This window comes from Chelonia mydas, chromosome 5 (assembly GCF_015237465.2).
Source record: "Chelonia mydas isolate rCheMyd1 chromosome 5, rCheMyd1.pri.v2, whole genome shotgun sequence".
NCBI lineage: Eukaryota > Metazoa > Chordata > Testudines > Cheloniidae > Chelonia > Chelonia mydas.
The window spans coordinates 90,259,072-90,273,595 of NC_051245.2; the positions used below are offsets into that span (position 1 = coordinate 90,259,072).

General features: G+C 40.4%; 1 long non-coding RNA gene across 1 annotated transcript in view; it reads left to right on the top strand.

The window, feature by feature from the left end:
• The window catches only part of LOC122465798, a 127,796-nt gene extending 122,875 nt beyond the window's left edge, over positions 1 to 4,921 (top strand). The window contains exon 3 of the long non-coding RNA XR_006290855.1: positions 3,631 to 4,921. This is a non-coding gene — a long non-coding RNA (uncharacterized LOC122465798). The remainder of the gene's footprint in view (positions 1 to 3,630) is intronic.
• Positions 4,922 to 14,524: the final 9,603 nt, after the last annotated feature.

A 14,524-nucleotide genomic window follows, 5' to 3' on the forward strand; every position in this document is an offset into this window, starting at 1 on the left:
TGGGCCCCTCATCTTTTCTCCATAATAGTTGCTGCTGCCTCTGTCTGCTGCTCCTTTGTGATCCAGTGAAGGGAAGCCACAGGCACAACCTGGCTGCTGCCTACAGAATAGGTATTGCAGTGAACTCTGGATGCATTACATCAAGTGGGCCTTAGGTATGCATGATAAGGTTGTCAAATGAGTATCCTGTGAGATGCATGTCGCTAGGCAGCCCTGCTGCTTGCCTTCACACAAAGCCCCCCTCATTCTCACTGTACCTGGTCCTCTGACGCCAGATACAATTTCCTTGTCCTGTTCACCAGGCACCATGGAGCCTTCTACAGGCTAGATGTTGAAGTGGATCTCTGCTCTTCCCAGAATGTCCTGTGGCCTGATCTTCTGTTTATTCTCCCTCCGTTTCATTAGGGGGCAGCGGGGAGAGAGAAGATGTACCCACTAAGTCAGCAGGTTCATTACAAAATCATAGTATGGTACCATAGATCAGAATACCAGTATGTACCATAACTTAAGGTCTTTGTGGGAAGTCTGGCTTTTGGTGGCAATATAGGTCTAATGTTAAAGTATAATAGAGAGATAGATAAAAATAAATTCTAATTCACAAGAGCTCTGAAGCTCCATGAGTCTAAGAATAGTAATTCAGTAACTTCTGTAGACAAATGGAGCCAAAATCATGTGCTGATCAATACCTCACATAGAACAGGAACCTGTTTATTGAGAGGGATAGTGCTGGGCAGGGTGTTAGTATTATCCTCAATTATTTTTTAAAAATGTGATTGGATGTTTAACTTCCACGAGGACAGACATCAGAGGCCAGAGGGTAAAAAGGGACCTCAATTGAATGTCTTGTGTGAAATGCAAGCACTGTGTTGCATAAACTCAAACAGCTGCATCTGAACAGGCTTATCTGAACCCCTTGGATCTGTGAAACGGGAGTACCCGTCCTATGAGCCTTGTATTTCCTGTACTTCCTACTCTACTCCTTAGTTCAGAAGTGCTGTGACATCAGCTGCAGCCTTGTGGTGTTTAGATGTTGCTTCTAATTATTAGAATTGGGAGCACTGGCTGTTGGGAGTCTGAAAGGACAGGAAACAGGAAGGACGGGGGAGGAGTTGAAGAGGCTGAGGGAGAGCTACTGAGGGTGCAGCAGCAGCTTGGAAAAGAGGTTTCCACTTTAAAAAATAAAAGTCCTATTGAAGTTTGTTAGTACCTTGCCTGGTCACTACAACAAGCCTTAAAGATTATTTATTGGCACTGTTAGTTTCCTGTCCCAGCTAGACCCAGAAAGCAAAGTGAAAATAATGTTTGGCGAGTGTGTAGGGGAGAGAAGGAAGGGACTGAGGGGACTTATTCAAACTTTTTCAATGCTTTTTGAAAGGCTTGGATTTAGTTTTGAGAAAATTCTTACTTTACCTGAACCAATGCACTCATCCCTATACACAACTCCCAAGATTCAGTCACACAGCTTCCAATGAAACTTGCATGGCTAAATCCCATGGAATGCTTTGAAAAATTAGGAATATATGTTTCACAAATGATTAGCAAAGACCAGGTCATATTTAACATTTGGAAAAAGCATATAATCATAAAGCTATAATGACAGCAATATTACATGCTAAAAACTAAGCAAACACCAGTAATTTCAGATAGCCTGTGTTTTACCTAAAGGTAAGTGATGCCTGAGAAATTATTCATACAAATATTACGAAGTAACAAGACTTTGGCATATGATTTCCAATGTGCTGCTTTGAAAATATGCCATTTTCTTTTGTTACATCAGTATAATATAGGGAAAAATGCATAACTAGCTGACTCTGCATCTTAATGTCAAAGTCACTAAAACCTTTCCATTCACTTAAACTGATGGTGGGCATATAAGCATGTGCCAATAATAGAGGAGAACTAACTCACACTGCATACTGTAACTCCTTAGTAAGGTTAACAAACTACATTAACCATTCACTCATCTGTAGATCATAATTAATCACTCCTTGAAAATTACATTGTATAATAAATGAGGACAGACATGATTCATTAAAACTTCTAATTAATTCTATTTAATACTATTTCATAGTTCATTGATAATTGCTGAGAGAAGGATTACATTGCAGGAGATTTGATGCATTAATGCCAAAGAAGCAAATAGGGCAAACATGATCTAGAATGAAATATGAATACTTGCAAATGAAAATGTCACTTGTTTATCTCAGCAGTGCCTGGTAGCATCACTATACTGTATTTAAGCGTTTGTTAGCATTTCCACTGTCAATCTCTCTCTGCACTGGTTTCTAATCTGTCTGTTAAAAAATGAATCCTCAGCTCAGATATAACACTGTTCTGCGGCCTGGAAGTAAGTATTTAAAAAACATAAATTAAAACAGTGCAGTAGAAGTTTTGAGTGGGGCCAATTACAGGATCAAGAATTCATCAGCAAAATCTGACTTTGCGAGAGATCAATAGTAGTGTGAAATTTTAAATTTCAGGGCTTTTAGAAATAAGAATGATCAAGATAATTGACTAAAAAGAATGGCTGCATTAAAATTATCATTATTATTATTTTATAATGGTTATGCCTAGAAGCCGGGGCCCATTATACAAACTTGTGGCTAAGAGATGAAAACTATTCTAAAGAGCTTACTATCTACACAAATCCTTAGTTCTTAGCAAGCTCGGGTATAAATCTACCTCTCATTGGCCTACCAAGTATGGCCTGTACACTAACAGTTCCCTAGGGGGCACTTTGATCTACTTATGTTTCAAAGCTGAAAAATCTGATTGGATGTTTTAGGACTTGTTGGTCTATATATTAAGTAAATGTTCTATTTTAAAACTTTTTGAAGTACTTAATTGGATTTTACAGAGTATCAATATGAAGAAAATGAGAAAAAAGCTAAAGCAAAATATAAAATACCCTAACAATATACAGTTACAAAATAGAAATTACAACACACTTGTGGTTATGTATGTAGTCCAAAATGTCACTAACACCCTACATATTCATGGAAAGGATTATAATCACATCCTTTCAAATGTGTTTTATTTTTGAACCATCTGATGTTCCTTGGCCTATGTAAATTGAGTTTGGTAAATTCAGTTCAGTTTGGTGGTCAGGACTCCATAAAATCAGCCAGTACTACCACAATTGACATTAATTGACACTTTGTTGACAGTCTTATCTGGGAAACCAATAGCTGAATAGGCCTGGAAAACTAAACTGCCCTCTTACCCTGGTTAAGTATAGGCCTGTTTCTGAAGCAGAATTAGGAAATATATTTTGCTGCGGCCTATTTGAACCTGTTATTCAATCTCTGGAGTGTCAGGCTGACACGGATCAAGAGTATTAAACTAGGCTTTAAACTCCAATTTTAAAAAATTTAGTTCTTGTGGAAGGTGTAAGATACTAATGGAGACTGAAGACCTCTAATCATTGACACAACAGTTACAGCACAGGTAGCAGAAGTGCCGTACACCACACCCATGTGTCCCATGGGAATGGTGACAAGGGATGGATCACTGTTCTGTTCATTCCCTCTGAAGCACCTGGCATTGGCCACTGTTGGAAGATAGGATATTGGGCTAGATGACCTTTGGTCTGACCCAGTATGACCGTTCTTATCTGTTTTTCTGCCCTAGACCACTTCTACTAATGAAGACAACTATCCCTATGATCATTCATACCTCATCCCTTCTGTGGACATGTACTATAAGAGTGCCAGTTATGATGTGGATAACTGTCTTCTGGGAACTGGACTGAGACCACCAACTCATTTCACATGGGCTGCCAAACAGCTGCTTTGTTTATTATTGGTATGGGCCAGACGTGAACCAGGAACCTAGAGATGAAAGGCTCTATGAAATTTCCTCCTTACTACACCTCTATTTTATTATTTGTGAAAATACTGTGAGTACATAAGACATGCAAGATCACCCACCAATTGGAGATGGTTTTGCAAAACCTGGGTAAAAACAAAGTAAAGGACAAAGTCTCTGCTGCTTTGACTGTTGAAGTCAGACTGTTCACGATTACATAGTATATAGTTCCATTTAAAGTAAAGACAAAGGGCTAAATTCCCTGCTGGTATAAATTGGTGCAACTCCATTAACTTCAAAGAAGCTGTGCCATTTTACATTGACAGAGAATTTGGCTCAATGTAGCCTATTCAGAGAAATGATGATGATAAATTCAATCTGAGCAGATTAGACTGTTTATAATGATAAATTAATGATGACTTGATGATGATTATACTGTAATGTGCTTTGCATTTATAGTAACATACATCCAAGGAGTTCAAACCAATTTATAAATATTGGGATTGATTCACTGTAGAGTTTTGCCAGCTTCTGATCTCTTGGTGGAAAACTCCTAGGGCTGGGAATTCCACTCAGAAGGTGATTGAAGTGGAACTAGATGCCTGCAACCTTCCTTTTGTCTGGGCCTGGAATCATCACCTTGGAAGTAGGAGAGGGACATGGCCAAACCAGATAGGGATGAGCTGATTCATTGCATCTCACAGGGAGTCTTCACCAGTACTCACCTATTTCAGGTGGGTTTATACTCTGCACTGCTAAACTGTACTGCCACTGCCCATGCTAACATGGCCACTCACACTACAGCTGGGAATCACACCCCCAGCTCGTAATGTAGACATAGCCTTGGTGATGCATTAAAATTGCATTGTTCCATGAAAAGAAAAATAAATTGAAAAAATGTAGAAGTTTAATTTTAGATTACTTGTTTCATAACACGCTCTGTGTAATTTACATACTTTGCGCTTGCACATAACTGAATACAAACGAGTTTTCTGGATATAAACCACCAAAAAAGTATGGAGTTTACAAAAAAGCAGCTGTTCTGTAATAAATTTTATACTGTGTGCTTCTGTCACTGTAGCTCTAGTGTCTTGCAGGCGGCATTTTTTAAATGCAACACTTTAAATAAAAAAGAGGGCATGGTATTCCCACTTGAAATATTATATGCTTACTTCTAGACATGCTTCTTCTCTCCTTTCCAGTAAAAGCCAATTTAAACTGATTAATGCAAAATAAGACTTTTGCCTTTTGGCATTGAAATCACTGGATTTGTCCTTAGTTCTTAAGAAATAACCTGGGAATGAACTATGCATTAATAGCGCGTAAGTTGGTGCTGTTTAAGTTACGAAGCAGTGCTTTTTGCATTGTGTTTTAATGATGCCAATTGTGGTGGGGTGTTCACCCCACATCAACCCTGAAAGGGTGAAGGAAGCTGAGAAAGGGGTCAATTAGTGAGACAGGCCACACATGAAGGATTTAGGCTGCAGAAGTAGCTGATGTTTGGAATATGAAACTCAACTGAGTAGGAAACTGGCACCGGAAATGACTGCAGTGAGGCAGTCTGCAGCCATCCTCCGTGCATTAGAGAGGGAAAGAGGGAACCCCAGGAAAGAGTGGGAGCCTGGCCTTGAGGGAAGAGCATATTCAAAAGAGAGAAGGGTGGAGGAGAAGTAAGAAGCAGCTCAGGAGGAAAGTAGCAAGGTTGATGACTGAATAGATCTTGTCTGCTCATTGTAGGGTTCCTGGGCTGGAACCCAGAGGAGTGGGCAGTTCTGGGTTCCCCTACTAGCCACTGACAGTATTCAGCTATTCCCCAGAGCAGCCAGGAGGAGGTGCCACCCGCATACCCCATGACGTCAAGTTACAAACTCTTAACATGGGGCTTTCTTGTTTGTTAGTAAAATGTAAAGCAAAGAACAGCAGCATTTGTATGGTGTATGTTGGTTCTTTCCAAATTGTAGGGACCTTATTCCATTCAAACTCAGAAAATCCATATGTTCTTTTCCAGCGATAGATTGTCTGCTGTGTGTGAAGAGGGGTTTGGCTGTACAGTATACTACCAATAATGTATTTTGGGGCTTTGAAGTACTTTACATCTTCAAAATGATATAGAAACATTCATTAATTTCTACAACCCCCTGTGTGAAGTGAGGAAAATATCTCCATTTAGTTGGGAGGGAAAATTGACAATGGCTGAATTTGGCCCGGTGACTCAGGGCCAAATTCAGCCATTGAAGTAAGCATGTGCAACTCCTTCTGCCTTCAATGAGAGTTCTGCCCACTGACTCTCAAGCTGTATTTAGTCCAGAGAAATTAAGTGACTAAATTCAGGAGTTCCTAATCTGCAGTCCTAGGTCAGACTTTTGAATTTTTAAAAAGGAACATTCAAACATAAAAATACATGCCCATGAGCCAATATCTAGTGGTCTTTCCAGGCCCTATATATATATCTATATAAAATATGCACACTGAGGAACTTCTTACTTTTTCCATGGAGGGACAGTTATCGAAGGGACGCCAGGGAAACAGAACTGGTAGAGTTATGCTGGAAGCAACCAGACACATGGACAAAGCAATCCCTAGAGTTTAATAAAATTGCACTTGTTCAACTTGACCTGCATTCAGCTTCACTCTTTTCAAATGAAATAATGAGGGCAATAAGTCTGAGTCCCCAAGAAATGCAACTAGTACTATTGTGATCACTAAATACTACCAGATTGGTAGCACTTTGCATGGAGTAATGTCCTGATGACATCTCCTCTAGGTCCCTGACTAAACAGCTGACGGTACTGTTCCCAGACAGTCCCTCACAGGCAATACTCTAGAATGTGTCCATGTTGGGACTGTACTTTGTGGCTACTCATGCAATGCAGAAGCTCAGAGTTATGTACCTCAATATTGAGTCTTACTGACTGGATTTAAATTCCTTTCAATAACCTGACACACACAATGTCTGAGGTTCAGCGTACTGGAAATACCAGCATAATCCAGTAGTAAAGCTATGTAAAGACCAACCCCCAGAATACTTTTGAAATGGCAGCCTGTTCTGCAGGCATAGAATCAGCTTAGCTCACCCTATATCACTTCTCCAACAACCCCTCAGGCAGGAGATGTACTTTTCTTAAGAAAGGGGACCTGGATATTTTCAGTTGCCATAATGGAGTTTGTGGAAGACAAGTTAGAACAGCCCTCAGGCTGCTCTAACCTACACTGGGGGCTGATCTGATCCACAAGCAGCCCTGGTATTGTGGAGGAGCACTACCTCTCCTTTTGGTTCCTTTGCTGGTCTCAGCACCAGCACAGACCTAAATAGTGCCCTAGGTATGAATTAAACCATCTCTTCCCTCACCCCCCAAATGAGCTCATTCCTACTGGACATCCCAAAGGGATGTACTAGAGTGAGAAACTCAACAAGCCTCCCAATGAAACAAGAAACAAAAAAGTTGATGGGTATAGATCTACACTGAGATAATATCATAAGCCCTCAGTGAGTATAGGATTACTGGATCAATTGGAATGATACATCTGATTTACAGAATGAATTGCATTTTTGTTTAAGAAGAGAGGTATCAAGTATTTGCTCAGGGCTGATGTTGAAGAAAACATTCCTTACTCCCTATATTTTAGTGATATTGTTCATTCCTCTGGATAGAATGAGAACAGTCAAAGGATATTTTGAGACCTTGGGCTATCTGCTGCTTTTATAGATGCCTTTTCTGACAAGTTGCAGCAACATCAGGGAGGGTTTACTTGGTATCCCTGACACTTAAAAAAAAAACCCAAACAAACATACATTTACATTTGCTTTTCTTTCTTTGGTTTATCCTGCTTGTTTCCGCTGGATCCAGCCTTTCCTCTTACTGTATTGATTCCATGTTAATTAAATAAGAGAGCTGCATTCTGCCACTTCTCCATTTACATTAGGAGAAACAAACCTGTCACTGGTGAGATGTCCCTAGAGAAAAATCTCAGAACAGGGCCCTGGGTTACTAATTCAAATACCAAATACAGTCCCATGTGGCCAACGGATCTTTTTAAAGGGGCCCTTATAACCTAGCTAGTTTGAAATTTTGGAATCTTTAAATCAAAATCTGTTCAGAAAGCTCCTTGTTTTTAAAAGCAGCAGTTTGCTTATGGTGCGCATCCATGATAGATCCTGGCCCATAAATTATATGAATCCGAGTTAAGATTTTTAAGGTCCGTGTTTGGCTAGACCTATGGTGTGAGCGAGGGGTGTGATTCTCAGCTCATGTACGCGTGCTCATGCTAGCTCAGGAAGAGCTAGTGTGTGTATAACGAGTAGTGGAGCCGTGCTAGCACAGGTAGCAGTGGCAGAAGCACAGCTTAGCCACGTCGCGTGCAAACCGGCCTGAACCCTGTGGGGACACACTTGGCACGGCTAAGCCATGTCTCTGCTGCTTCTGCCTGGGCTACTGCAGCTACGCTACAATTTATACTTATGCTAGCTCAAATGAGCACTAGCACGAATGTGTGTCTGTGAGCTGGGGGGTCATGCCCTAGCTCCTAGTGCAGCCATACCCCTTTGAAGACTTAATCCACCGGGGGTGAAGTTAAAACAAAGAGACTGCATGAATATAATATTACAAATACAGATTGGCCTTGTTACTTTCAGTTCAAGGCAAAGAAGAAATATGCAGCGGTCTTCACTTCATAAAAAGTCTCTAAGCTATTTTAGACTGGGTCTGGTACCTTAAACTGAACTGACTACATGCGGGGTGATGTTTAGTAATGCTCAGTAAGACAGAGACAAAATAGCGCTGCCTGTCCACACAAGGTCCTTTTGATTCTATTGCTGATGGTTTTAATGCTATTCAGGAGGATGGTCTTGCCAGTTAGCCACCTAATTAAGCAAAATGACTTGTCTGATAAATTTAATCCTGTTAATGACTACCAGATGCCCACAAAACTCATTTGGGATTATAGTGAGTAATGATTACTTAAAAATGCTATTAACCGTTTCACACTAGGATTTTCTGTAACCATGAGGGATTCCAGAATCTCTTTTCTGAACTAGAGGGGAAAAATCAGCACCGTCAATTTGTGGCTTCTATATTTTGTTCTTTACTTAGCCATTTTAGACAATAATCCAGCTACAAGGTAGCCTTCTTTTATAATGAATACATCCGGTAGATAGTGAACAGTTAGTTGCCAGCACTGAAGTAATACTTGTAATAGAGGTTTGTGGAAGTCAGAAGTTCTGCTTCACAAGGAATTTTGAAATTTGGCCTCCCTAGGAGAGCGAACAAAATCAAAATTAAAAAAGAAAAGCTCAGATTGGGTCAGGTGGAATGTCTTCTTGTTTTGACAAAATCAAAACATTCAGAATCCGCATCCACTTTTTGAAAACAACTGATTGTATTATAACACAAAATGAAAGACACTTGAAATGTCACTTTGAAATGAACAATCAAAACAATTAATTCAAATAATGTCATCATGGGATGTTTTGGTATTGTCTCAACTCTTTTCCCTGTCTTCTTCTGAAACCAAACTTTGGTGAAATCAGGTTTATTTCATAAAGTGTTTCGGTTTTGATGGAGCGCTATATTCCAGAGGAACGTGGTCTGTTGAACTGTCACTGACCAGCTCTAATTTGTAGCTCTTGGTGATGGCTTATTAGCTGTGATCTGAGAGCTCCCAACTTCATTTAATATTGAGACCAGTCATAGCAGTGACACAAGGAGAGCAGATAAAATAGGTAGCTATCTCCTATATAAGATGCAATATCCCTTTCCTTAGATCTTATCAGCTAAATCATTTAAATGCCATATCAGCACTATATATGGACTCAGAGCTGTGAAAGACTACTGCAGCTATTAATTTTAGCCCAGTGTCTCTTCAAATGCATTCTGGTGAATTTAGGAATTTATTGTATTGGATATATAACAGTGATTGCAAACCTCAAAAAAAGTTTGAAACTTCTGTTCAACCCTGAAAAGCCTGGATGCTTATCTGAAGTATCTGACTCATCAGATTTGCAAAATGGGGCAGGAATTTTCATGTAAACAGGTTTTCTCATTATATGTTGTCACTTCTGTTTCCATTTCTAATCAGAACAAGAGAAGGTAGAGGCTTGGACCATATCAAAAAATAGTGTGTGTGGGTGGGGGAGAGGGCACAAATGTTATCCGGAAAGGTTCAATTCAGGTTTGGCTGAAGGGATGGATTAATAGTTTTGTTATCCAGTCTGGTTCATCCAACCCTGCTATCAATCAGCCATGATAGTCCAAATGGTTTCCTGACTCTCAAGGATTCAAGTTTGGTCTTATCTTCACTAGGGAAAAAAGTGTGTTCTTAACTCGTATTAGCTAACACATGAGGCAAAACCCTAGTGAAGATAAGTCAGTTTGTAGTTGCCTCACAAGTTAGCAGGTCAAGGTAAGGGTCAAGGGGGAGGCTAGAGTTTACTTTGATTTAATAATTTGTGTTAAACGACAAACCGCCTTGTTTTCATTAGGATTTTATCACGTTAGCTAACCCAAGTGAAGAACACCCCTCTTTTCCTTCTGACGTTGCACCTATTTGGAATTACTTCCATTGTTGTGAAAATATTAACTAAAGAGTAACATGATATTTATTAGAAAGTTATATGCAACAAATTAAACACAAATAGAAAAGCTAAATATGTGCTGAAATAACATACATATTTTAAAAGATGCACTGAAATTTCATTGGCTTTGAAAAATGTGATAGAGGACATGAACTCTTATACACAGACCTGGCAAGTCCCTCATAAATGCTGGGAGATTTTCACAGTGTTCAGATCTTAAATTATTTTAACTGATTCCAAAGAGAAGGTGTTATGTGAGTGCGGGTATTTGAGTAGGTCACTGTGAGTACTTCTACTCTCTATGTAAACAATATCCATTGGTCCACACCGGTGTGCCTACTCTCCTTGTGTCCCACACCACAGGTATGCAGAGCAGGTCAGGGTGGACCAACTGAAGCAGTGACAAGGTTGATGCGAGGGTTTCTAGGTGCATCCTGCCAACAAGAAACCAGTCATCTAAATATGGGAAGATGGTGAAGCCACCTGTCTGAACTGTGCTGTTACAACTAGAAACACTTTGGTGAAGACCCTGGTTATGGTTGCTAGATTGAATGGCAGCACCCTGTATTGATAGTGGTTGGAGTCCCCATAAACCTGAGGAATCTTTTGCAGGTTGGGTGAATGTCCACATGAAAGTATACATCTTTCATATAGATAGCTGTGAACCAGGTGTTCTTTTCAGGAATAGTATTATTGATGCCAGTGTAAGCATTTGGAATTTTAATTTTTAGACTAAAAATGTTGAGTCGACTACCCACCTTCTTCCCCTCTGCTTCGGATCATGACTAGATTCGTGGCAGAGAAAGACCTGGAGAGGTGGTTGGTCCACTCTACTCTTTATATCCTTGGTGTAAAATGCGAGGAGAGCAAGGACTCAGGTAAGGACTAACAGGAACTGCTTGCAAGAATTCTCTGGTCTCAGAAGCATAGGGTGCATGCATGCCCACAGTGAAATACACATATAGACCACACATCTTGAAGAACTTCACTTGCAACAAAGTAACTAACTTCCCTATCTGAGTCCTTCTTGCTCATCCCAAGCATGTACGTCCACTCATTTTAACAGCACTACAAGGAGCTTCACAAACTCTCTCTTAAATCATACAAAGAGATGGCACCAACTTTACCCCTGCTCAAGCGGATGGTGCAAATTTTACCCTCGCTATTTTGTGAAATACCTTTTTTGTGTGCTAGGGGACTGATCCCCACTGGAGGACAGGCAGTATTTCTCTGAGATTGCCCCCTATTCGGGTAGCTTTAAATTTTGTTGTGGGCTTCACAGAAACCACATATTTGGAGGCTGTTGCAGGGATGGGCTGAATCAATGGATCTTATTTGCCCAGGCCATGCCTTTCACCAGCTTTTAGCCAGATGCCAAAAATATAGATGTTATCTGCAGCTAAGTGGGAGAGCTTACAGGTACTGCTTCTGCTCTTTAGTGAACTCAGGCCCCCCTGTGTCTTCCACTGGTGTAACTGCGGGCTGAAGCAGGGAAGAAGAACAGTAATATACAAAACTTCCACATCTAAACGTGAAATGTGAATAACAGTGACTCTGGCACTATGCAAGTGTTGCCTGGTTTCATGTCAGCCAATCTTTTCAAGATTAAAGCTTAAAAAAATTAATATTTTACAGCATTTGGGCTATCATAGGGACATGCCACCCACCAAAAGACCTGACTCCCACACCCAATCCTTGTGTGAAGGACTGTGGCATGTAGCCTCTTTCTTTATGACTTTGAGGAGCATGCAGTTGCCTGATCCCCTTCTGGAATCTTCAAAGGGTAGTCACCTGACCTGCTATCCCCATCTGCTTTCTTTGGGGCAGAGGCGTTGTTGGGTGACAAAGGTCCGTGCAGAAGCCTCCATCAGGCCTTGTTGGTGCCTACACACAGCCGCTGATTGCATTTCTGGGACCTGAGATGCCCATAATGGACTAAACTAAAGATTTTTTCCTAGTTGCTTTGTGACCAACTAGATTGAAGGGGAGCAGTAGGCGGAGCTCCCACCTCATTGACCAAGGAGTGGATGGGAGATGTGGGGTAGTGCTGCACTCCGAAGCCACTGAGAGGAGGTGGGTCTGTACTTACTCACTTTACTTACTGCTTACTTTAGCCCCTATGTGAAATGTACTTTTGAGGTGTTTCAGGCTGCAGAGCAGTGTATAGGAAGCAATAGGACTCGGGAGACTTTGTCGGGGAAACGGACCTACCTCTGTTGGACCCTTTGAAGACAAAAGATTCAAGTCACAGTCAGCCAGCTTCCCTGAAGGCACCCAGCTGTCTCATGAAGATGTCAGGAGAAGCGTAGTTTATCCGCTATTAAATCATAAACAAAGCTGGATAAGGTCGAGGGATGAGGAGGAGGGGATCAGTATGAAACAGATGAAACTTGCCCATACGCACTGATTTCAGTTCAAATTTTGCTCTGATTTCTAGACTCCTCATAAATGTGCATCTTGATGAAAAATGACTAAAATCCAGGTGAACTGAAGTTGGTGGGTTTTGACCTGATTTTGAGAAGAATGTATGACTGATCAAGGCTAAGCCTTTATAACAAATATCAGGCATAATGAGAAAACAGTATTTCTCAGGAATGGAACCAAACACAGTCAATATGTGAGTTGGCTAGTTTCTTTTAAAACTCAGAACATAACCATCCTCATTATTTTCTCTATCATTTTTCCTTACTTCCTGTGCATCCAGAGCTTCAGTATATTATTATGCTGAAAATGGATGAAAAGACTCTATCAACATGATATACATTCGGAGCAATGTTAATTTGTACTGTGTGGGATTGCAATAAATCTACAGTGTCAGTAAAGAGACTTGTGTGTCAGTTGTGAAATAAATCAGTGATTCTAAAGATACAGAGGTTTGTTCTCATGTGGCTGGATGTAGGAGATATGTGTCGCTCCCATTCAGACTAATGGGAGTTACATGTGTAAATCTCTAATGTCTTGAGATAAGAATAGACTTCAGAGTTTTTAAAGATCATTGGCTGTTGGACAAATAGTCTGTCTTCTAAAGGATATATTTCTTTTTCTTGTGTGGAGATGAGAATAAGGCAGAGAAACAAGCCTCAATCTAGCTGAAAAATAAAACTGATCCCCTTGAAGCAACGTTAAGCAATTCTGCATTATCTTCATATTGCATGCCATCTTCCATGTGTTCTGTGTACAATTTCAACCTCACCTGAACTGGATATTGGATTAGAATGTCACACACCAGCTAAGGGTTGTTGATCCTGGGTAATCATTTAATTGCTATGGAACATACCACTCAGAGCACTTTGCTATTGCTCTGGCTTGGACAGAAACCTGGCTTGCCAAACTGGTGGATCCTATCTATTCCGGGCAGCCGTTTCCTCAATAAAACCACGTTTTAAGTTTCCTTAGCAAATTCATTAATTTAAAGATAAAAATGTAAGAATATGTAAGCAAAATGAACATGTGCCTAAGATCACAGTGATTCTATATTCAGCAGCTGTGGGGCAAAAGTTACAGAATCATACTGCAGCAGTCCAAAGGCAAGAGTGAGCAAAATAACTGCATAAACAGAAGAGAGGCAATCTACTGATTTTGTTGAGTATACCAATACCCTTTGTCAGCTGGAATCAGAACTCCTCTACTCCATGCCATAAATGTCATACTGCTAACATTTATAAATAATGGACATGATACCTTCATAGTAGGGGCCTGTGCTTTGGGAGCAGGCATATCTGGGTTCTATCCCCTCTGCTGCTTTACAGTTCCAAGTAACCAAGGTGTGCAGCATAGTGACAGCCATGAAGTTCTATAGTAGGAAGCCATGGTTTGTTTTATTTTGAGTATATGTATGCCTCTGGTCAGTGTATGTTGTGTGTACCTCTCTGTGCCTGAGCCACAGAGGATGTAAGTCTGTTTAATCCCTGGTATATCAGCTAAGAAAACTGCTGTCAAATATACAAGTGGAGTTTTTGTGTATTGTAATGAATACCCTTCAAACCACTCAAAAACCTACCATATAGTATGATAGGAGTCAGTAGGTTACCAAAGGGACCTGAAACTGTGATTGGTTGACCTAGTAGAAAACCACAATCTCCAATGAAGATTCCATTTCACAGGGAGGGCCCCCTTGAGTGATAAACAGGAAAAGAGTTGTGTAGT